General features: G+C 37.7%; 1 protein-coding gene across 4 annotated transcripts in view; it reads right to left on the reverse strand.

Annotated features, from left to right (window-relative positions):
* The window catches only part of NKAIN2 (sodium/potassium transporting ATPase interacting 2), a 979,302-nt gene that overhangs the window by 127,374 nt on the left and 829,234 nt on the right, over positions 1-22,694 (reverse strand). The gene's annotated exons all lie outside the window — the stretch shown is intronic.

Here is a 22,694-nt window from a genome sequence, read left to right on the forward strand (position 1 = left end):
TTCTTCTGTGTTACAAGAGGAGGTGAATATCTCAGAGTTGAAAAATCAAATAGGTCAAATTTTTCAATGGATAATGCTGGGTGTGTAATTTTTCCCCATCCTTTTGTGGCAGGGTGGACTTCCTGAAGGGGTAGACATGAAAAGGAAGCTTGCATAATGCAGAAGGAAAAAGAGAAATGTAAAGTTAGTGAATTGATGTAGGAACCAGAGCCTACACAACCTGAAAATAAGGAACAAAGATGGAAACAACATAAGAGGCCATGGCCCTGAGTTTGTCTGAACTCCTAGGGGAGGCGCTAGTCTGAAAGGCAAAAAAAATGTGAAAAATTTAAATTTTATACAGGAGTGACAGGGAGCAAACACAGAATTTGGGGACTGGCAGGCAAGAAAGCTGGCAGCAGTATTTTGTGCTGATTGGAAAGGAGATAGACTGAGAGCGGCGAGGTTAAATAGAAATTAAGTTGAAGTAGTTCAGGAGTGTAGTGATGAGAGTGAAGATCGCCATCTGGTCAATGGGGATGGAGGGGCTATTTCTACCTTTTGGTAGAAGTGATCCAGGATTTTTGGACAATCTGAATGAAGCATAAAAAATATGGAGGTAAAGACAAGCTTAATTCCATGCTTGGAATAAAAGTAGTGTTTCCTACAGTGCAATTTGGAAAGGGGGGGGTGTTGAAAGGGAAATATAAAAAGTCACAAGTTTATCTGCAGCCATTGTTTTGCATCCTTTTCTTTTGCAAGAAGTTGGGAGAGTAGGATAAGGTAAATAGATGGGGGGGTCTTAAATATTTGATTCTGAAATGACAGGCAAAAGGAAGTTATGTGACAATATGAATACAGTTCTTAGGAGGAAAAGTGCAACTACAATGTATAGAATAACAGAACAGAAGAGGACGGAGTGGAGTCAGTATCTTTGAAAAGAAAGCAGTTAAAACCACGCAGGTGAGACGGGAAGAGACAGCAAGGGTGGCAACAGGGAGGAAGGCTCAACCTGAGTTGCATCGTAGATGAAGAAGAGGTAGGAGGAGCCCAACTGGAGCAAAAAGGGACAGGGAAAAAAATTCTCTTAAGGTTGAAAGGGCCTGAGGAACAAAAACAAGTGTGGCTCAAAAAAGATACATTCAAACTCAAAAACAGAGTGAAAGGATATAAATGTAAAATCTGTTGAGGTAAAGCACTGAATGTGATAAAAGAATGACACTTGGCTATATTGTTATTTCTGTTAGCATTTGGAAAACAGCAGGAAAAAAATTAACAGAAAATCAGTGATATCATTAAATTGGGGACATTAGAAATGTTTTGTATCCAGAGGATACTCACACTCAGGGTAGAGGAAAATTAACCTGTGATGAAGAAAGTTAGTTATTAAATTGTCTTCCAAAAGAGTAATGGTCAGTTGACTGCTAGAAACAAGAAAAGAAGAAGAATTAATCAGTGATAAAGGGGCAGGATTTGAATAAAAGGAAGTTCTATAAGATACTGCAGACAGACTCCAGGAGGGTCCCCATGATTCTTCCCTCCTCACATTTATGGCTTTGCATAGCTTTTGAGTGTGGCCTCAACCTGCTTCTAGCCAGTAAAATACAGTGAAGGTGATGGGATGTATGTGATTACATATTCATGATTAGCTACATAAGATTGTAGGGCCTGTCTTGCAGGAGTCTCCCTCTTGCTTGCTGGCTTTAAGAAGCAAGCTGCCATGTTGTAGGCTGCCTATATAAGGCAGTGTCTTAATCAGTTCGGGCTTCTATAACAAAGTACTGGGAGGCTTATAACCAACATAAGTTTATTTCTCACCGTTCTGGAGGTTGGAAGTCCCAGATCAAGGTGCCAGCATGGTTGGGTTCTGGTGAGGGCCCTCTTCTGGGCTGCAGACAGCCAACTGCTTGTATCCTCACATGGTTGAGAGCACAGAGAGCTAGAGCAAGCCCTCATGTCTCTTCTTTTTTTTTTTTTTTTTTTTGCGGTACACAGGCCTCTCACAGCTGTGGCCTCTCCCGCTGCGGAGCACAGGCTCCGGACGCGCAGGCCCAGCGGCCATGGTTCACGGGCCCAGCCGCTCCGCGGCATGTGGGATCTTCCCGGACCGGGGCACGAACCTGTGTCCCCTGCATCGGCAGGCGGACTCTCAACCACTGCGCCACCAGGGAAGCCCTCCATATAGGAATTTTTAAAAATTGTGCGTTTGTATCTTTTTGCTAGGCACAATGATAACCACTTTCCATACGTTTTCACTTTGACTTCCCCAAATTCTTTTTTATTACCCCCATTCTAAAAGATGAGAATGCTAATGTTAGAGGATATTCATATTTACCAAGTACACAGAGCTATTGTGTGTCAGAGCTATGATTTGCATCCAGATCTGTCTGATTACAAAGTTCATGCTATTAACTGACAGCCTCTGTGGGAAGATGTAATGATTGGAGAATAGTTCAGGCTAGAAATAAACTTTGCCTTTATGGATTCCTGAGGAAGCCAGGGCCAAGTAAAGCTTGGAATAGGATCTATGAGTTTTACATATAATCAGTGTGAAATATTGAAATTCCTAGAGGACACTAAAATCATGTATGCCATATCTCTTATACCTGTTTCTAGTTTGTTAGGTCAAGGCTCTACTACCTTTTTTTTTTGGTCCACACCACACAGCTTGTAGGATCTCAGTTGCCCAACCAGGGATTGAACCCAGGCCCTTGACAGTGAGAGTGCAGAGCCCTAACCCCTGGACAGCCAGGGAACTCCCTCTAGTAACTCTTCATATCACCTCAGTTTAGGGTTTATTCTCCCTATTTTGGCTTTTTTTATGCAAAAGCATCTTTCTTGAAATCACTTCACTTCCACAGTGGGTTGATCAGAAAATTCTCTAAAATCTCGTTCAGTTTCTATGTCCTATGTTGTATGACTCAGTTGATTTGCTTTGCATAACTTCTTGCAAACAACTCCACATATAATATGGTTTACAAGTCTTTAGTGTTCAGTTTTGAACAACGACAAAGTGATCATACTTTGAGAAATCACTGCATTAAACAATCACATTTCATATTTAATGTATCTTTTACTACTAATTATAATTATTCTTTGCCTTTTAGCTTAAAGTTGAATCCTTCACCTCTCCACAAGAACTGAAATAGGCAGAACCTTTATGTTGCTCAGCTCTCTGTAGCAGCCTTCCATATGTTTACTTCAAGTCACTTGTGACATGAGAAATATTCCAAGTACTTAGTTATTTACTTAATTTGCCAGTCTCTCATCTTCAGAAGCCCCCAACCTAGTGGATTTTAAACCTCTAAACAGATGTCCAGACATATCAGGAACTAAGAAATATGGTTAAGTGACTGGCTGGCTAATGAAAAAGGCTGGAGACAGAGATGGGGAGCATATTGTGAAAACCGCTGTGTGTCAGACTAAGGAACTTGTATTTTCACCCTCTTGGCTAGAAGCAACCCATTGCAAGGATTAAATTCACCAAACTTTCATTCTTGTTTCTCTTTGATGGGCTTTTTATATTTTTATGAAATTTCTGTCTATTCACTGCCCCCCGCCAAATGCTTCAAAATAATATACGATGGGAACTGTTTTTCAGCATTTTGCTTTTGCTAAGGCAGTGGTTGTCAAACTTTACTGTGCAGCAGAATCACCTAGAGGAGTTGTTAAAGAAGTCAGAAAGAGAGAGACAAATGCCATATGCTAACACATATATATGGAATTTAAGAAAAAAAATGTCATGAAGAACCTAGGGGTAAGACGGGAATGAAGACACAGACCTACTAGAGAATGTACTTGAGGATATGGGGAGGGGGAAGGGTAAGCTGTGACAAGGCGAGAGAGAGGCATGGACATATATACACTACCAAACGTAAGGTAGATAGCTAGTGGGAAGCAGCTGCATAGCACAGGGAGATCAGCTCGGTGCTTTGTGACCGCCTGGAGGGGTGGGATAGGGAGGGTGGGAGGGAGGGAGACGCAAGAGGGAAGAGATATGGGAACATATGTATATGTATAACTGATTCACTTTATTATAAAGCAGAAACTAACACACCATTGTAAAGCAATTATACTCCAATAAAGATGTTAAAAAAAAAAAAAAAAGAAGATTGCTGGGCCCTGTCACACCGTTTCTGATTTAGTGGTCTGGGGAGAGGGTCTGAGAATCTGCATTTTTAACAAGTTTCCACGTGCTGCTGATGTTCCTGGTCCAAAGACCACATTTTGAGAAACCCAGTGCTCAGGAATATCCACTGCAAGTCATTAGGCTGTTAACTGCAGTTCTATATTTTTTTAAATGTAAAATATTTTCAGTAGCTTCATGCAAATATAAAATTTCAAGCAGACATATAGTTATTATCTTATTGCCTTTGAAGATATCAGATTGCAAGTGTAACCAGTCTTATGGAATTGGTACATTTCTGAAACTATTCATATGTTGAATTCCATTTTACATCACTAAGGAAACAAACTTTTGGTTGAATTCTCGAGAGAGAAAAAAATATTTTATGGTATAAATGCTCACCCCTAATTTGCTTGTTTGAATGCTTTTATCGTTTTGAAACTTAATGGCTTCTTACTGTGGGGACTCACTTATAAAGAGCCCATTCTTCTTTAGAAATGAAGTGATTTTTACCGGATCACAGGGAGCCCCAACTTTCTACAAAACTCTCAGAGGGAGCCAGAACCTTGTGGGCTTTGTCATTTACTGCCAAGTCCCAGATCTCTCTGCATAGCGACTGTTTTTCGCAACTTGCTGTGAATAAGAACAGCTGCCCCTTTTGTCTTTGCTTTTGAAGGCAGTACATATGCTTGAGTGATTGAACAGGGGCTGGTGTTGGCTCTTCATGTGCTAAAGCAGGAGGAAGATCAAATCTGGTACATACCCTCTGGTCAAGTACCCACCCACAAGGCTAATTAAAATGTGTGATGGACATTGTGACACATGACTCTTTTTGAATTATGGTTTCCTCAGGGTATATGCCCAGTAGTGGGATTGCTGGGTCATATGGTAGTTTTTTTTTAGTTTTTTAAGGAACCTCCATACTGTTCTCCATAGTGGCTCTATCAATTTACATTTCTACCAGCAGTGCAAGAGGGTTCCCTTTTCTCCACACCCTCTCCAGCATTTATTGTTTGTAGATTTTTTGATGATTTTGATGATTTACAATAGCCAGGACATGGAAGCAACCTGAGTGTCCATCAACAGATGAATGGATAAGGAAGATATTACTCAACCTTAAAAAGAAATGAAATTGAATTATTTGTAGTGAGGTAGATGGACCTAGAGTCTGTCATACAGTGAAGTAAGTCAGAAAGAGAAAAACAAATACCGTATGCTAACACATACATATGGAATCTAAAAAAAAAAAAGGGTTCTGAAGAACCTAGGGGCAGGACAGAAATAAAGACGCAGACATAGAAAACGGACTTGAGGACACGGGGAGGGGGAAGGGTAAGCTGGGACGAAGTGAGAGAGTGGCATGGACATATATACATTACCAAATGTAAAATAGATAGCTAGTGGGAAGCAGCCACATAGCACAGGGAGATCAGCTCCGTGCTTTGTGTCCACCTAGAGAGGTGGGTTAGGGAGGGTGGGAGGGAGACGCAAGAGGGAGGGGATATGGGGATATATGTATGCATATAGCTGATTCACTTTGTTATACAGCAGAAACTAACACAACATTGTAAACCAATTATACTCCAATAAAGATGTTAAAAAAAAAATGTGCTGGGCTGCTGCTGGGCTCTCACACACTATCCTCTAGATGGGGTTCCTGCCTTTCATGTGGAATCGGCTTGGTAGACCCATTACCAAACTCCCTTCTTCCAGTGAACTCTATGCAAAAGAAAAAGGAAAATAGCTTCTCTGAATGGGGGAACTATTGACATGTGGCAGCACAGGAGTGACAGAGATTCAGATCTGTATAAAGAGCTAATTCAGACAAATATAGGCAATGTAAAGAAGTCTCATTAAAAAGTCCACATCGAAATACCGAGACTTATCTTGTCACCCACAGGAATAGAAGTTTCTGTTTTCCATGATCACATTAAATGGGACAGGAACATATAATCCTTTTTCTGCTAATGGGATGTGACTCCAGTAGTGAATTAACACTTTCTTCTTATGGTTCATTCTGATTCAGTAAATGGCACAGGTGATATTTCACCTGTCAAGTGTTTACTTATGTTTGTTCCAAAATGTGTTGAGGAAGAGGGTGGGTGGGAAATCCAGGCTGATCTTGATCAGAGAACAGAGTGTATTCTCTACTTAGAGCTGAACATTTATCATGACATATGCTGGCTGCACAGTCAAAGCTTATCACCGCCCACAGCTTCCGAAGCACGACAGGATAGCTCTGCGGGGGGCCGCTTCCTCGGCAGATGCGGTTTGATACGTCAAGGGCAGGACCTGAGTAAAGTGGAGGTAATACATTCAGCTGGGCCATCTTTGTGTGAGTGACGGGGGAGGCTTTATTAATTCGACCTCATAAAATTTTTTAAAATGCTTATTTAATCCAGTTTATCGTTCTCTGATGAGAACTGGTCATAATTTCAAGTTGGAATATATCAATCTTTATATTAGAGAACATTGATTTATATTGACCCTAAAACATAGATCAAGAGGAGAAATTTCATTCAAGTCAGCACATCGTGTTTATATTTTATCACAGGTGTTGGGAGTCTTTTTCCCTCTGGACTGAAGTGACTTTAAATACTACTTTGCTTACACAATTCTTTATAAGACTTAATTCTGAGCTGACACAATATTGTCCTATGGTTGTGAGTTCCTACAAAGATATTGGTGTCTACTGTAAGAACGTATGTCACATAAGCTTAAAGTTAATATTTCAGCTAATAAAAGATTTTTAATGTTATGCCCCCAGTCAAACGTTGTGACTCTTTTATAAGTCATAAACAAATTACTACTGTGACCACTTTCAAGTGTATGGTGTCAGCATCTCTTTAAAATAGACTTTTTGAAATTTTCTAACTTATGACTATAACATTCCTCATTCTACACCGGACACTAATTATTAAAATTTGGTATCTCGCTGATCATAGCTCTCTGGCTATTTCTTTTCTTTTTTTTCTTAACATCTTTATTGGAGTATAATTGCTTTACAAGGGTGTGTTAGTTTCTGCTTTATAACAAAGTGAATCAGTTATACATATACATATATCCCCATATCTCTTCCCTCTTGCGTCTCCCTCCCTCCCACCCTCCCTATTCTGGCTATTTCATGATTAGCCATTTCTTGATAATTTGTCCTCTGAATCTGTTCACCATTTTATTTAAGTGTGTCACCAATAATTTTTATTCCTAAAAGAAAACTTGGATTAATACATGTATATAAATGCTTTGGGGATTGAAGTAAATCTTAGCTTTCTTGAAGGATATGCATGTGGTATCCTTTGCCAGTGTTTGCTCTCCTCTCTACATTTCTCTGACATTTCCCTTGCCTTTCCTGTCATTGTTCTCCTCCCTCTGTTCCTTTCTTTCACTATGTTTCTCTTTCCTGCAAGTTTGTCTGCTTCACTGGTGCTCAAGATATCAAGACTGAATTTCAATGATCTCTCAAGCCTTTATTTCCATTTCAGCTTTCTCACCTGTTTATAAGTGAGGTGCTTAGAAGGCTAGAATTACAAGAAACATGGAATCATTTCTCACATGGAAAGGAAACCAGAGGGATTCTAAATTATATCCAATTATAGATTTTCCAAGCATTCATTTTCTCTATCCCCATATGTCTCAATCTCCTCTCTTCATTCCCATCTATGGGAATGCATATGCAGCAGAGCACATACACTGTGCATATACCGTGGCCATAAGCAAAGTAACCAGAAAGCAGCAACATCAACAACATAATTACCCCCTCTGAAAATGACATCATTCTATAGCAAGCATCAGTGAAAGGCTGCAAAGACATTTATCTGAAAATACCAATTAAATTACTAGATTAACAATATACCAACATGATGCATCAAACCCTTATTCTGTGAACTTAGAAGATTTGAAAAACATGTAGTCTACATTCATTCAGAGATGTTCTTCTTTCTACATAACATTTTCCCAAAAAGGAAGTAGAAGACAGTCCACTGGTGTGATCTCTATTAAACAAGATGATATTCTTAGGTGGGAAGCAGGAAGGATGGATAAAGGATGTTAAAACAAATTGCTACTGCTTTATAGTTGGCCTTGAAAATAAATAATATGTAAATAGAGCTCTAGGTCAGATTTCTTATAGTGCTAACAAAACAGTAGGTGAATAACTGAAACAATATAAGGATTTGGAAGAATATAGGGCTGTAGAATATGACTGGGTTCTAGCTTAGTCTCAACCACTAATTGATGGGCCGGCAAAATGAAGGTTTTTGATAGATATGCAACAAGGAAATTTGTATTATTGGGTTCTTATTTCTATACACAGACACCTTACTCACTGTTAAATTGCTTCTTAATCAAGGTCATTAACTAGAATACAGTCACGTGTCAAGAAATGTGCAAAAACACCTTCAGGATCTAGAACAGTTCACCAATCCTATGCACTTTGTTCATGGGGGGGGGGCCTTATTGTGACCCAAAAGTGAATTATTGTTTTTTTAAATAATTCTGATGATCTCAGTTTTCCTATCCACGGAAGACTAAAAATAACATATAGAAGCTGGAGAAGCAGAAAAAGATAATTTTGGTCAAATGAGGCAGACAAAACTCAAATGCAAGGAGAGTTCAATTTAGAAAATTTATCATAATTAACCACACTCTTAACAAAGAAAGAAGAGAAGGAAACTTGACTTGATAAAGAGTATAATACAAAAAAAAAAAAAAAAGCAAAACAAACCCAGGAAGTATCATCCTTAATACTAAATTTTAGAGCATTTACAGTAAAGGCCAGAACAAGACAAACATGCCAGATTCCTGATAATAGATCTATAGTTCATTATCATGCTGGCAAATAGAAGAAGACCACACAAAGATGTAAGGTCAAAGGAAAAGAGAGGAAGGAAACATTATTATTATTTGCAAATGATATGTCCACCTACACTGAAAATCCAAGAAAATCTACAGGCATGCCTTCAGAGCAACAGGATTTATCAAGGCTGCTGGACACAAAATCAAAATTATTCCTAAATCTCAATATTTACAGTTGGAAAAAGTAATAGAATTAAAAAAAAATCAAGTTCATAGTTGTAATAATATCTCAGGTACCTAGAGAGGTTCCCTGGGTACAATAAGAGCTGTGCTAGTCTTTAATGGAGATAATTATTAAATTCATTGTGTTATATAAAAGAAGACTTGAAAATTATACAGCTGTGACATTTATAGTTGGAATAATCAATGACACAAATAATGTCTCTCTGCTCAACACTGTAAGATATTATTTATTCCTTAATCAATTTTTAAAGTTAGTGCAACTTCCAATAGTGTTTTTCATAGAACTTGATGCACTAATTTAAAATTCATATGGAGGAATGAAAGCCTATGAAGAACCACTTGATTCTGAAGAAGAAACAAGAAGTGAGCACTTCCCCTATCAGATATCAAAACATATTATAAAGCTATAATAATTAAAGAAGTCAGGCATAAATACAAGGATAGTCAAAAGATCAGTAAAATAGCATAGAGAGCCTGGAAACAAAGCATATAGGTAAATGAAAATAACAGAATTAGCAACCAGTGGGGAAATAAAGGATTGTTCACTAAATGATTTTAGGACAACTTTCTATTCTTATGGGAAAAATCAATTAAGTATTGTTCAAACATCACACTAATAAAGAAAAGTAAATCTAAAATAAAGAGGTAAATGTGAAAAGCAAATGTTTAGAATATTTGTTTTAGAATAAATATAGGAGTGTATTTTTGAGATATCTAGGTGGGTAAAATCTTCCTTAAGTAAGGTTTAAAAAGCACATGTCTTAAAGGAATATATTTTATAAATTTGACCACATCAAGATGGAAGACACAACAAAGCTAAGGGAAAGACTGGAATAGTAATAATCTCAAAAAGATGGCTTTTCAGAATATTATTTTAAACTAACAAATATTTTTCAAAACTTGAAAAATAGACAAAAGGTATGACTAAAGAGTTCACAGAAAGTAAAACCTGAATTTCTGCAAAGCACATGGAAAGATCCTCATGTTTCTGAGTAATTAAGGAAATACAGATTTAAACAAGGTGACAATGCCACCCCTAGATTACTGAGAAATTTGAAAGTCTAACTTCTCTTAGCTTTTAAGGTCCTTGAGAGGAGGAGAGCTACGTTAGGATTTGTCTTGGTTTTGATCGTTTCCTAATTGACCTATAGGCATTTAGAGGCATCAGTCAGCTGCACACTACACGGTGGGAGGTAACAAGAAAGGACAGATGAAAAAAGAAGATGGTAGTGATGACGCAGGGGATGAGCCAGGAGCTTGGGAAAGGAAAATGCCAGTGCAGGCCTATTTTTAGGAAAATCTCCAAATTGGGCCTGATATAAAGCTGGCACCAGATGTGTAAAGATTTTTTTCCTTCTGAAGGGACCTGAAGAATGACCAGTGTTTTTAATAAGGATAATCAAATCTTGCTAAACTCTTCCCAAGATCCCTATATACTGAAAATAAATGACTAATACAGAGAGCTTCATCTAGTTGGAGGTCACTTTTTTTATTCTCCTTTGACTCTTGTTTCTTATCTATTTAAAGACTTGCTCTTTGACTACAAAATACAGCAAAATAAAAGTGAAATGTGATTACGTCATGGGTGGAATTTGAAATCAAATTGCATCATGGGCCTGCAGTCTTACCCCAGACAGAGGATATAAAGGGTCATTGTAGGTTTCCCTTTTGCTGGATTGGAGCCTGGGCAAACCTGCTGAGACAGGGGTTTGAGGGTATGATCTTCTTTCTTTTTCCAGCCAGAGTGAACAGTGCCGTCTGTGGAATATGGGAGCAAATCCCCCAGCCAACTGGAGGTTCCTAACTTTGGCCTGAGATGTTACGGGGGTAAAAATGATCATTGACTGTGTTGAACACTTCAGCCAGTCTCTGTTCTTGGTGTTTTGAAATGTCCATATATTTTCAATTAAATAAAGTACTGTCTGGCTCAGAGAAGAGAGGCCTTTCCAAGATTGGCAGATTAAAAACCAGTTAGTTGGACACACTTGCAGAGTTGTATTTATTATTGGATAAGGCTGTCATTTTAAAATTGCTGACTCTACAGAGACAAGACTCTGTAGTCATGAAGGCTTACGCTCTCTTCTTTTAATATTCCCCAGAGAGCCCTGAAGAATATTCAGTAGACTGTAACAACTCATTAAAGATCAATCTAACTGACTCTTAGTTCTGTAGAACATAAATATGCTCCAACTAAAGGTCCTCTTTTGTTCTTTGGAACTAGAGATATTTCCCTTCCTTCTTCCAAAGTTTCAAGGATATACAGTTAAAAGCACTGTCCCATAATCATAAAGTAGAAAGTTGACTGAAAAGGATTCAGAAGCCAACATAATTTAACAAAACCCAGTCTGGGAGCTTTTTCCAGAAAATTCCCTTTAATATGTTAGAAAGGTGAAAGAGATGGAAGCAGTCCCTACAGTAAACATTCTTGAAGACACTTCGGTAGGAATTTATTTTGTGCCCAATAGTCTTAAAGGTCATTATCTTAATGATGAAGGTGACGATAACAAAGGAAACCTAAGTTTCCTGACTCACAAGATTTGATTTCCTCTATTAGCTAAAAGCATGCATCACTGCAGATTTGTAATTCCTTCATCTCACTTCTCTGAATCCTGGAGCAGTAGCTACTAGTCCTACCAAAGAGTGTTCATGAGGCACAAAAAGATGGTTGATGAACTTTTCTCCCAGAGTAAGAAACTAGTCAGTGGTAGAAGAGTTAAGAACGGTATTCTAGTCCACCTCCTAAATACTTAGAGGAGTGTTTCTCTCTTTAAAATGTGCTCATTGTCAAGACAGAAGCAAAATTATTGTATAACTCTTGGTGTCCATTCTAATACTAAAGGTAACTCTCCCTCTCTGTACTTAAAATGATCTCAATTTGTAACTACCTGGATTGCCTCCAGAATCATCTATAATTTAATTTTATTTATCCCAGCTCACCTGGAAGAACTCAAAATGACATGGTGACTTTGGTTTGTGAGGTCAGAATCAATAGCCATTAAGAGAATGAGGAGATTTTTAAATCTAGGGGAAAAGCAAGTACTTAAAATATCCCTTGCGTCAGCCTCAAAATTCTAGGTACTCAGACAAGGCGCACATGGTAGAATTTTATCATGATGCAGTACATAGCTTTAATGCCTGGAGAGATAGGAGTGAATACAAGAACTGATCATCAATCAAAATTAAGAGCTAAAGTTCAGCTTTCAGAGTATTTTGGACTTGTGTGGCACATTTAGAGAAGCACACAGATCCTGAAGAAAGACTGAGATAGATGAAAGCGGCAGATAAGAAAATTTTATGTAAGCCAAGTGTATGAGTTTCTCTAATCAAGTCATTGGCATCATGTAAATGCCAGACGCCACTTATATACAGCTTAGATACAGCAGATGTTGGCATTTCAGTATAGGTTGCCCTGAGAGTAACCTGCCCTTGAATGGAAGAGGAAGTTTACTGGCAGAGGAGAATGATTTTCTGTGAACAGTTATAACCCCAATAATAGAACTGTTTTCAACCAGAGGTTGCGTGGTGGGAAAGGAGGAAAGGTATAACGATACCTCAATTCCAATCTAAAAAAGAATATCAGCTGCAGTTTAAACTGTGGACGTGTGGGTTGTATACATAGAACCTTCTCCTCCCTCTCTTCTCAAACCTCAAGGCTTTATGTGAAATGGAACAAATCACATCCCTTGTGGTTCTGCTCTGTTTGGTACAGCTGCTTGCTGCAGGTGGTGCCCTAAAAATATATTGTTTGTTTATTTCGCAATATAGCAGTCTGCAGAGTGGTACCTAAACAGGCAACAGCTCCCTGCTCCTTCTGTTAGTGAACCAAATGATGAAAGACTAAGACCTCTGCCAACCTAGCATGAAAGGGCCCAAATAAGAGGCGCAGGTAGCGCTTGAGGCTCAGCTCCTGATAAGTTCCATTTTCTTTGGATTCATGAAGCGAAGCTGACAAGCAGACTATCTGTCATCAGAGCCTCTGACCAGGTTTCAGCAAAGCAAAGCCAAGAAACAAACCGCCTTTGTTGGGAGAATCATTGTGCTTCCCTGGAGATTAACATCTGTAAGCATATGGGGTCTAAAGGGGGGAAAAAAACTGTAATGGATCACAAAAGGAAAGTAAAATTGAAGATTAATCGCAGGTAAATGTTCATGTAGATTCATTTAAACAAAGCTTTCAATGATTTTTCATTCATAACTTAAATGATCAAATAACTGTCACAGCCACGCTGGCAGGGCACTCAGAGTTCATTCTGTTTATGGTTGTTGAACACAACACAATAACTTATATGTGAAAATGTTTTACCCACTATAGTTAAAATAACGATACACAAAATGATATTTTCATTGGTACTATTCTAGATGTTCCCCATTGAATGATCTTTAAAAAACACCCCCCCAAATTTCAAGGTTTATATGAACTAATTTGTATAGAGGGAACACTGATGATAATGAGTCATGCCCATCAAACTTTGGCAAGGCATTGTTTACTGTAAAAATCTTAACATCAGTGGGATTGTGATGAATAGATTTTACAATCTAATAGATGAATAAGTAAAATGTAACACTGGAAGGGATTTTCTAGAAAAAGCTTGAGAAAGATTGACTTACAGCAATCAAATATTTCTCTAAAATTCAGTGATATAGAAATGCACTGGATTATTAACGTGAATGGAGCCACATTTGCAGTTAACATTAACGAAAAGGGTCATGTGAGAAGGAACTCCCTCATTAAGTACAATACAATATAATATTATGAATTGTTAGGAGAAGAATAGAAGTGAGAAACATATGTGTATGAAAAGTTGTGGTCTTGACTCAAAGGGTTACTGCTTGAGAGGAATTTAACAATGAGTGGGAGTCGGGACAAATGTAGCCATGGAGCCACAAGGACTGGAATAAGCAAGAGAATAATGAAGACTGGGAATCACACACCCAGTTGTGTGGGTTGAGAACAGTAGAGTTTAAAATCCTATCTGTAGGGCTGGTAAAAGCAAATGTACAGAAGGAATATTACAGATGGCTCTTTTTCTACTGCGTAAACAATATTTAGCTTAAGTGTGTTTGCGCATAGTTTTATTCCTTTTCACTCAAGTATAACACACTAAACAATAAATTATCCCTTGTATTATAGCTATCATTATAAATCATCTTTACATCCTTCTTTTGAGAATGCCTTGCTGTTATTTGAAAACACTAACGCATTCTACTGTTATTATTCTACCACTGTGTGTAGAAGTTCCTGTGAAGAGGAAGTTGCCATCAAAGACTTATTTCTTAAAAATTTTTTATCATAATAACTGATCATGAGTGGAAAGGCATCTTACAGGCAATGATACTATCTGTATATGACAAAGGAAGATGGTAACCTTTGTTCAAGTTCAACAGCTTGTCATGTTTTTCAAAAAAATACTTCATTTTACTATATATATTGATACTTTCTTTCTTTCTGAAATAATTTATGACTAAAATTAAATATAAGAAATGGGATTGCACATCATTCATTGTACAGTACTCTATGGAAGTAATTTAAATCTAATTTGTAGGACTGGCAAAACTTAAATCTAATATTATTCAAGAAAACCCAATTATTAGTGATTTGTTGCAGGCTATAATCCTTACTACCATCTTAAATATATTGGTATTTTTATTCCATGATGTTTCCAAGCATTCTCATAGATCAAGTGATATTATGTTTTGGGGGTAAGCAAGTGCTTCAAACATTACATATAGAAGCAGATATTGCAATCTGATGATAATGGTTGATATGGGATAAAACTTGCCCCCATGTAGGCTGGTGTGTCGATACACTAAATAGTATCACACTGAATTTAAGAATCACAGTTCTATCCGGGGAGTAAGTAAACTTTAGTTCATTTTTGCACATCGCTATGAGTTAGCCTGACTAAATACTAGTGTTCTTCGGAGCAGTGGACAAAACTGAGCTAAGGAGAAGATAAATAATACCACTTTTATTGTTTTCAAGGCAATTTCTTAGACATTATCTCATTTAGTTCATAATTACAGAATAGTTTATTATGCAGCTGGGTGTAAGATTTAAGGATTGTTACTCCCAGACCGTGAATATTTTACCTGATGTTTCTGAATTTGCATGTAGAGAATACCAGTGAATATTAAAGGCAAAAAATGCTTAGGTTTAATTTGACTTTAGAGGCTGTTCAAGTTCTTGCATTCTGCTTGTTCCCAGACTCGCAGAACTGCTCACCAGTTTACAAGGGCACCTTTCAGGAATAAAGCAAAATAAAACAAAGCGCATGACAACTGATTGTTCAGGGTTTATTTTTACCAAAACTTGATTGACATCTGTGGATAAGACATTAAGGTGTTATGCTCTGAAGGGATAGTGTTCAAATGAATTTGTTATCGTCTAGAGGAATTGAGAATAGATTAGAAATTTAAACATGTGCCCATTTCAGAAGTATCAGTTGGTCTTGGTATTTCTTACTATTCAGGGATAAATCCAGTTGGGGTTCTAAACTTAGCTTGTGGAACATTGTTTATGTGCTTTGGAGCACTCAATTGTACCAAGAACTGTCGTTTCCCGATTCCATTTACCACCTTCATTCTCTTAATTAAGCAACTTTGTCCATTGGAAAAATCCCCTGTTTACAATTGTGATTTGGTTTTTCTTACCATATATTTGTGACTATTTGTATAAACTATTCTGATGTTGCAGAAAGACAAATCACATTTATTTCCTTTATTGACAAGCAAGATTGTGTATCTGTGTACCCAAGAGAACTAGAGTTGGAGCACTGTGTATAATATTTGAAGCCAAGCAGCAAAGCTGTTGAACCATCCTGGGAGCTAGGAAAGAAGCCGAGTGCTTGTCATTCTGTCCATTTCCATCACAGACAACAGGGAGTTTTGTGCTAAGAAGAAAACTATTGTACAGTTTTGCACATTGGACTAGAATCAGCAGACTCAGTTTGCAGTCCTAGCTCTATACCAACTCACTCCTCAGTGTGGAGAGTGTGGTAGGCACGGTGTAAGTACAGATTCAGTATTTGACCACAGGTTAATTATGTGACTAACTAACTCGTCACATAACTATGTGCTTTACCCTGCAGTACTGGAAGGGAAATGACTCTTGAGGCCCAGAAAGGAGTTGGTGGAACAACCAGAGCTATGGTACCATCTTGGCATATAGAATCATCTTCTTGCCCAAACACCTTGTGTTTCTGAGCAATTCAGGACATTTGAGGAAACAGTAGTAAAAGAAAAGGGAAGGGACTAATATTTCTGGTGAAAATTTTGAAAAATATATCCACCTTGGCCCTACCTCAGGCCTAAGGACAAAAAAATTTCCAGAAGTATATTATGTTTATGGTAATCTTTTAAACAACTGGGTAAGTAATTCCTCGTCTCAGCTAGTGTTAGCAACCACTGCCTTAGGGGAATGGGTAGGGGCCCCAAGGGGACAGGGGACATCCCTGTCAGCCCTCCCCGAGAATTAAATGCCTGCTCCCCACTCTGTGGCTCTCTATGGACTGTGGGAGGGAGGAAGGAAGAAAAAGAAAGGAAGAATAAAGGAATAAAGAAAGAAATAACCACTGCTTTAGAATAATGGCTTCCAAACATTTCTCCTCCCACATACCCTGAAAGAAATTTTTAAAAATCCACTTGAAACTAGGTACATTTGAAATTCATATCTGATATTTTCATCATTAGTCTAAATGGCTAATGGCAAAATAATTTATTTTGGCATATTATAAATATTAATATATTTTAAAGATACATTATTTATTCTTATAAATATATCCAATGCGATTTGAATACCAGTATGATGTGAAGTTCACTTTCATGTAAAAACACACATACATACTCTTCTATAACAATCATAAATTTTATGTAGTTCCAGTTTCCACAGAATATTTTCCTAATGTGGTATGTTTATTTACTTGAAAGTTTTATATTGATCATTCTATCATATTTCTCTGTATAACTATATATAGTTATATATATATATATATACACACACACACACATATATAAATTTGTATGTGTTAAATTGAATATGTATAAATTTAAAATCGACCTTTCTTTCCCTTGTCCATAAGGCATTAAGTGTTAAAAATGGGCTTTTTTTGACATTTAAATTTTTTTTCCGCTTTACTGAGGTATAACTGACAAATAAAATTGTAAGATACCGAAAGTGTACATTATGGTGAATTGATATACATATACATTATGAAAGGATTCACACTATCTAGTTAATTAACATATTCATCGCCTCACATATTTCTCTCTTTTGGGGGGCGGTGAGAACATATAAATGTATTCTCATTTGAGCCATTACCACAATTATTATTTTATACAATAGATCAAAACACCATAGTCTATTACAAATGTTGATCAAAATAATTACATAAAAAATAAAATTTCATTTGAAATGCATTTCTGATTAATACTAGAATGAGGCAGAGTTTAGCATGAATTCTATTCTAGTTGCTTTTGTTTTAGGTTTAAGCATTTCTGGATTTCTGGAAAGTATACAAAATTTCTGGAAAGTATACAAAAAACACCACCAAGATATAATAAACAGCCATTATGCTTGTAACTCTTTCTCATAAAGGCACCTAGATTAATCTGGTGTATATAAAATATGTGGGAAATATTACTTAATTTCAATATATTTTTATCAATTAAAAACATGTGCTTTGAGTGTATTTTTATCAAACTGTGGAGCTGCAGGTCTGGCTAATTTAGTTTATGCAAAATGGTGACTCCAATAACATAAATGGCTAAATCATTTTTCACTGTAAAACAAATCAACCAAATCAAACTTGCTTTTTGTCTTAAAAAAACTGTTAATTTTTCAACTCAAATAAATGTCATAGAGAATATCCACATTGCAACCTTTGCACTTCTGAATGCAGCAGTAGCTGGGTATCAGCTCACACCATTTCTCCCACTCATCCCTTTAAAATGGTACAAGTTCACAACTTAGATTTAATATTTACCACATTAATAGCAACGTCCTAGGCTACGTGAAAATCGTAACCCAAATCTTTGAAAATCAGACCTCTGTGGATAAGTGTTTCCAGATTATAGGAGAAAAAGTCAGCGTGAGCAGTAAGGCCCTTTACTCTCATATGCACGCACCACACACTTCAGCAACGTCTAGAGAAACACCATGTGCTATTCCCATCACAACCCCAAGTCAACTTGGATAAAGGCAGTCAAAATTTTTGCAAATTTCTTCACCAATGGTATTCCTAGGCAAGTCTTAGCAAGCCAAATGGCCAACATATTATAGATCATTAACTGGAAATAATTGGAAACATCTGTGACTCTATCCATCTGAAAGGCATATATTTTACTTTCAAAAGTTTTTGGTACCATGATGTGTTGAACAATGATTTCTATCATTTCCAGCGCTCTACAGAGTACAGAGTTTTATGAATAGGGAATAGATATAACTGAAGCTTAAACTGGACAGTGAACCTAATTTTTGGCTATGAACAGGGCACCAGAAACTTTTCTAAAGTTTTCTTCCCTGCTAATTTGTACACAGTTTCTAAGCCACTTTTAATGGCTGTAGGAAAGAGTAAACTTATTTATATTTTTACCAACATCTTCTACTGGTCTCTTAAATTAATAGTCAACCTGCTATGAACTTATAAGTGTGTCAGAAGTAAAGGAAATAAAGAAAAACAAAGCCTGGCAATTTTGGTTGGAGAAGTTCATATAAAATTTAGAGATACTGGTCCTCTGGAGGTAGCTGGAGAAGAAAGGGATTAAGTATTTGCTTTTGTTTTCCAATGAATTATTTGGAATTTTAACATATGTTTCAAAATAAAAAGTTACTTCAGTTAGTACAATAAAAGTTTCCCTTAATGATTCATTTATTTACATTTCTTTGTAAAACATACTCCCTCTTCATTGTGTTGGTTATAGGAAGTAAGGTATAATGTGTGTGCATAACAAACATGAGGTATATATACCTCCCTTCCCCTTACCCATGGGAGACATAGCTAATTAATCACGGCATTCTTTGCTACTGAAGAGAAGTCTGAATTTTAGGGTTTCATGAATCTGTTATCTATCAGCTGATGCCGGCATGCAGATTTAAGCCTATTTCCTTTCCTTGGTACCAGAGAAAAACTTAGGTCAGCATGTCCACCCTCCCCACTTACTAGCTAAGAAATCTTGGGAAAGGCTTTTAATCTGTTCTGCTGCCCTCACAGGACTGTTACACAAGTGGAAAGATTAAATTCCCATAAACGCATTTTGTAAACTGTACAGTTGCAATCACACATTGTTTGAAGAAATAAGATTAATTGTTTTGTAATGTAAACAGCACCATCTCTTCAGTTAATCTCTTCCTGGGCTCTTTCCATACATATTTATTTTATCTATTTTGTAAGTGCAGTTTTTTTTTATTTTTGGTTTTATTAAAACTATCCACACCTGTATTCCCTTTGAATGTGATATCTGATCCTAAACAGAAGAAAATGCTGCTGGAGGAGAAAGCTCGAAATCTCACACCTGGCTCATCATTATGGCGCTCTGGCAGTCCTTTCTTCTCGGCTGGAGGCTGTGTGATTAATAACCCCTCTTCCCAATCATATGGATATAATACTCGTCTTCCTTTGGCTGGAGATGGGAGATATCTTATAAATGTGTGACGCACATGGGGGCTTCGTGATGCTAATCTCAAAATCAGCTAGGAGTTGATTGGCAGAAAACCGAACAATGGGGTGACAGGTGTGCTGGGGGTCAGGAATCTGTGAAAGAGAGGCTGAGTGAGGGTGGAGGAAAAGAGCTAGAGAGATTTGGAGTTAATCAAGAGCAGTAGCTGGGACAGCAGCCGTTTATGAAAGCAGATCTAAGCCAGATATCCTGGAAGAGAGGGCAGCTTCAAAGGCTGGTGAAAACAAAGAGAGGTGTGGGAGTTTAGCTGACTTCACAAAAAGCAGGATGGAACTAAGACGCCAAGATGATGCCATAAATGGCACAAACGTATTCTCTGTGTACAACATTCCCAAAGTGTGCCTGTCTGCCCCAGGTTTGTACCCTGAGGAACCACGCCCATTTCTGATTATGACAGCCTCAAGGTCAGAGACGCTCTCATTTGTTTCTCTAGATGCCAACAGGGGACATGCACTCAGGAAGTGTTCACCGGACTAGACGGAACTAAACATTGGATTGTCAGGAAGTTGATTTGGGTAACACGAAAAGGGGAGAAGCAGAGAATCGAGCCACAATTTCACCCCTTAAACATGCCAGCAGAAGTGATGAGGATGACTACAGGAACGTTTAGTTGGAAGGCTTCCGATAACTAGGCGGAGCACATTGTTCAAGATAAGCCCCATTTTGGTTTGCATTCTAAAATTCTAGTTAAGATGTGCTAAGTTTTCTGCATAGCAAATGCTTTCACCCCAAGGCCAACTAGACGATAACAAGTCCAAAGACGGAAAGTGTGTTGAAACTTTTCCAAAAAACTGGCTTGGGTATCTGTTGCTGACTTACTCTCTCAGGTGATCCAGTCAGCATAGCAAAAGAACTACCCCAGAGAGAAGAACAGGTGGAAAGGGGAGAGGTACGGATGCCACATCCTGTGATGGCCCGCCCAAACGATTGCCCTACTCAACCGGGGTCAATGCAGACAGGAGAAGTGAGAGCCAGTAGCTTGATATATTGGTCACATCTGCTCTTAGGGACACTTCATCCATCTTCTTTGCACTCTAGTCACTTTGCCTTTACGGATGGTTTTTACTTATGTAAAAATATTTTTTCTTTGGGCAGTATGACAGACTCAACACATGCTTCCGTGTCCAAATGTATTTCTTTAGCAAATTATCTGCAAGCCAAAATTTTATGTGGGGTTTAATAAATCTGTGAATATAGTTGATACATACACACTTTAATTCAAATAACTCTCTTAAAATAGTCACATTTAACTATCCATGCACACAGACTATATGTTTACATCATCCCTGTTGCATAAGTGGAAGTTTTCCAAAAATTCTGGGTACAGTAGAAAGAGGGAGTTCCAAGGAAGGAATATTACCTCTAAAACTCCTCTCTAACACATATATGAAGGCATTTAATCTGTCACCAAATACCAGAAATATTTTACTTTTCCCATGTGAGAATGAATACTTCACCTAAATGAATTTTAAACAGTGAAATGACTACTTCCATCCCATCAAATCTATCTTTACTTAAAAATAATCAAAATGAACAGGTTTAGAGTTTCAAACTATTAGAGAAGGTTTTTTAGTTTTGTTTTTTTAATTAAGAAGTGCTTCAGCTTGGACATATTCAAGGGAGGTCCCTCAGTGCTTTAGCCAAGAACATAATTCAAATATTGTGGAAATAATTTATGCTACTCTTCAAATATTTGCAGGTCTCGCGCCTTCCTGACCAATTTGTGATTGTGTAGGACTGTGTGTCTAGTTCTGGACAATGAACTACAAGCAATGATGAGCTTCTCCTCCCAAGGAGGAGCATTTTAGTGCCATTGTAGACACTCCAGATCTATCCTTGCTCTCTGGCATGGCAACCCGTGATGATTGAGATGGTGGCTGTGTCCCTAGCCTTGTTTCCTTAGTGACAGTGATTGGTAAAACTTCCTGCTGACCCATGAGAATAAACCTTTGTGGTTTTTAGTCACAGAGACTTGGGAAGTGTTTACTAGCACAACATGCAAAGCGCATTGTGATTATATATGTGTGTGTATGTATATGTTTATATACATGTATTCCTCTTTTTTTTTTTTTTTTTTTTGCGGTACGTGGACCGCTTACCACCGTGGCCTCTCCCGCTGCGGAGCACAGGCTCCGGACGCGCAGGCTCAGTGGCCACGCCTCACGGGCCCAGCCGCTCCGCGGCATGTGGGATCCTCTCGGACCGGGGCACGAACCCGTGTCCCCTGCATCGGAGGCGGACTCTCAACCACTGCGCCACCAGGGAAGCCCTATTCCTCATTTTAAAATATCTAATAACTATATATTAGTTACATAACCTAATACACACACTCACATAGTTTCTTTTTAAATTGCAGAAGAATTTTACGTGAACCAATTGGTGCCATTCTACCCAGAATATTTTATGTCTTGTTATCTAAGAATTGTGAGTTAATATCATTCTGAAAGTAAAGAAAGAGGCCACAAGCAGATTCTACTTGTATTGTTAGTTGTTTATAATTGTTAGGACGGTGCACCTCAGTTGCAGATCTACATGGAGTCTAAGAAAATATACGTAGATCTGCACATACACAATCTGTAATAAATAAATGGAGACATGTATAATAAAGTTGAATGAATAACTTTATGAATCCCACAAATAACTTTACGAATCCCACAAAAGTGTGCATTTAGTTTTAGTGAAAGTTCTTCAAAAACAAAGGAGTTATTTATAACTCCAACTGCCTTCTTGTAGAGGGAGGGTTCTTCATTGACATAATACTATGAAAAATAGGGGCATGATAGTCTAGAAGTGGAACTTATAGAAAAGCTGAATTGTTTTGAAAAAGGTGGGGGGGTGATAAAAAGAGATGGATGGTACCTAGGGTAAATCTAAGAAG

The sequence above is a fragment of the Pseudorca crassidens genome, chromosome 13, assembly GCF_039906515.1.
Source record: "Pseudorca crassidens isolate mPseCra1 chromosome 13, mPseCra1.hap1, whole genome shotgun sequence".
Classification (NCBI taxonomy): domain Eukaryota; kingdom Metazoa; phylum Chordata; class Mammalia; order Artiodactyla; family Delphinidae; genus Pseudorca; species Pseudorca crassidens.